At 32.7% G+C, this 3,295-nt stretch overlaps 1 long non-coding RNA gene across 2 annotated transcripts; it reads right to left on the bottom strand.

Annotated features, from left to right (window-relative positions):
- Positions 1-1,315: 1,315 nt before the first annotated feature.
- LOC109020748 lies at positions 1,316-2,910 on the bottom strand. 2 transcript variants are annotated; one of them, XR_002000986.2, is made up of 4 exons: positions 2,775-2,910; positions 2,463-2,700; positions 1,802-2,387; positions 1,316-1,694 (listed from the first exon to the last, which is right to left on the bottom strand). It is a non-coding gene; the product is annotated as an uncharacterized LOC109020748 (long non-coding RNA). The 2 variants fall into 2 exon arrangements; XR_002000984.2 differs by having other exon boundaries at positions 1,316-2,387.
- Between the last annotated feature and the right edge of the window lie 385 nt (positions 2,911-3,295).

Genomic DNA, 3,295 nt, shown 5'->3' with positions numbered 1-3,295 from the left:
TGTTAGTTCAAACGGTGTACTATTAGTTCGAATAGTAAATCTATTTGGGGACGACATATTTTGGTCTCAAATTCTTCCATTCAAACGTCACGTCCCTTGTTCGAATGATAATCAAACTTCTGGGACCTTCTGGGACGAACGAAGCATTTTGTCCATAAAAGTGATCTTTTGGGACCAAAATCCTTTTGGAACAAAAACAATTTTTGTGCCAAAAGATCAAATTTGTTGTAATGCATACTCATCAACACTGGAAATGAACCAAAGGTAAAACCATAACAAAAACAACATTTCCATGGGACTTAACTTTTTGCTATTTCCATGGGACTTAATTTTTTGCTAATTAGCTTGTACAAAAATACAAGATAAATAGTTCTTCTAATAATATGATCTTGGAAAATATAGTGGGAAAGCAAAACAATGAGGAAAAATATTGTTCCACACATTTTGTATTAATAGCAAAGCCTGATCACTCGTAAATAATCCAATCACAAACAACATTGTAGATTATTTTAAGGTCAAAATTTCAGAGCTATCAAACAATTTAATGAAGAACGAACAAAAATAGGATGGTACTTAAACCAACCAAATGAAATATACTATGTAAGTTGATACATTATTGAAGGGATCACCACTCACTACAACAGAATTTGGTTTTTATGACAGATGAAATTATCACAAAAAATTAGCAAACCATGACAAAAACTTTTTTATGATGGTTTGAGACCCTCACCACGATAGTCGCCTAAAAGTCATTACAGAATATTTTTTGTGACAGTTAACTGTTCAACCATCACAAAAAGATTTTTTGTGACGGTTGGAAGTCTTTCGTGAGATATAACGTTCGAACGTGATACTTTTTGTGACAGTTAAAACCCATCATAGAAAGTAATGTTCACACGTATATACCGACGTTCAAGCGTTAACGTGACTGATTAACATTCGTATGTAAAAAAATTGACATTCGTTATTTTTGCTTTGCACGAATGATATTTAGGTTCGAACGTTAACTCGAAGACATTTGAGTGTAGCATTCGGACATTAAAGGAGAAGAGTTCGAATGTAAAATTTTTAATGTTTGGATGTTAGTTTGTCGTTCACATGTATCTATTCTAATCATTCGAACGTTTAGATTGTTTGTGTGTTAAAACGTGCGAATGTAGTGTATTAACGTTGATTGTTTTAACGTTGATTCGAATGTTTAGATTGTTTTAACGTTGATTTGAACGTGAAGCCATATTCAAACGTTTGTTGTCTACGTGTGAATGTTTTGATTAGAAATAGTAATTTCACAAAATTAAAGACCATACAAATTGTTTCATATTACACCAAAAATGTAATAACTAATAATGTCATATAGAGTTGTAAAAATAGACAATAAAAGTTTTTATTAATAATAATGATAATGATATATCTTTGTTGCTCCTGCAAACGCATCTCTAAATCAGACTATTGTGATAAGAGAGACTCCAATTCCTGCTGTCTCGACTTCATCTGCTCAATTTCTTGGCATGCTGATTAGTAAGATTGTTAACTTTCAAAGTCGAGGTCTTGGAGGATGAACCGACATGCTTAAAAGAACGTCTCAAACCTCTTACCAAACCAGATTTGGTCCTGAACACTTGCATGAATATGCGTATGTCACTAGGAGAGGATTCCTCATAGGCTAATTAGATCTTAATCATTTTTTCCTACAACTACAACAAAAGCACACAATAAGTAACATATTAAAAGAAATGAGGAATCAAATATAATATGAATTCACATGTTGCATAATTTATTCACAGAAAATAACCTCACTTACATAATTATATTTAGCGATATGATCAACCCATTCACTATGCTCATCAGTGTGAGTAGCAGCATATACATAAATGGGGATAAATTTTCAAGAACATCATGTTTCTAACAAAGCCACATTAGTAACTTTAAGATATAATGTTAGTACTTAAATAAAAAAAATATGATAAAAATTAGTGAGAATTAATAAGTTATCAATTATCATTTTATCAGCAAGATGTTGAAATGACCTTGAGCCGGCTCGATGGTGGATTGTCAAAGCCATTCTATTCTGTACATTGATAGAACTTAAGTGCTACAAGAGAAATTAACAATATTAAATATAATATATGAAACCAATATAGATGTCAAATAACTTATAGGAAATAAATCTAGAAAACTTGATAATTTGGACTTGCGAAAAGATCACAATGCTTCATCCAATCATCTAACTTCATTTTTGGAAAAGGGGACGGAACAGCCTCTTCCAACGTCTAAAATTTCTTGAAGTGGTCTTGGCATCGTCCCTTGTGACGTCGAAATAATGTAGTTATCAACTCGTTCACGGTTCACATATCCTCGCTACGGCCAAAATTGAGGTCGAATTCATCCTAAGAAGTGAATTGCGTAAAAAATATGAAATCAGAACATCTAAAAAAAAGCTTTAAGTTCGTACATAAACTCACCAGTACACGACTCTGAATGTGATCATTCACCTGATTCGGAACATGTCTCCATTATTGCAGACAAAATGGGACAAAAACTCGGACTACTGTGCCAACATAGGAAGAAAGCAATGTTGCACTATCGTCCACTCCTCCAGTGAAATTATCGGGAATGTTGATCTTGATTTTTCTGTGCCTTCCATTTCTTTCCAGAGCAAGTCTGCTGTGTAGCCACGTCCGCGACGTGACAAGGCATCAGCTAATATTTTTAAAATTATTAATACAGTTATCAAAGTATTGAAATATAATTAATTATAAAAAAAATTTCCTTACTGGTAGGTGTCGATTGGCTTTCTGTCTCCTGTGTATTAACTAATTCAAGAGTGGAGTCCTCAGTTTGGGAGTCATTATTGGGTTTGGGACTTGGGGGAGAAGGCATATTTCTTCGTTGTCGTTTTGGTGGCATCCCAGAAAATGATTAATATTTAAAAAAAAAAAATTAGTATAGAATAATTTATACAAAATGTATTGTACTGTCACCTATGTAAATAAAATATTTGATACTTTTATTCTTCATCTCTAGATGTATTATAAAAAATGTATTGTACTATCACCTATGTAAATAAAATACTTAATTCTTTTATTCTGCATCTCCAGATGTATTTTTTATGCTTGTTTCATAATCGACTTCAATAACATCTTTTTCATCATCATCATCTTCTTCGTCGTTTTCATTGACTTCCTTTTCAAAGTCGTCTTCTTCTTCTTCAAACCCTTTTTCATCTTCTTCACTTACTTCATGAATTGAATGATCATTTAATACGGATAGGTTGAGATGTACGGGTGGGACGTCA

This window comes from Juglans regia, chromosome 14, assembly GCF_001411555.2.
Source record: "Juglans regia cultivar Chandler chromosome 14, Walnut 2.0, whole genome shotgun sequence".
Lineage (NCBI taxonomy): Eukaryota > Viridiplantae > Streptophyta > Magnoliopsida > Fagales > Juglandaceae > Juglans > Juglans regia.
This window is presented reverse-complemented; position numbering and strand designations above follow the sequence as displayed.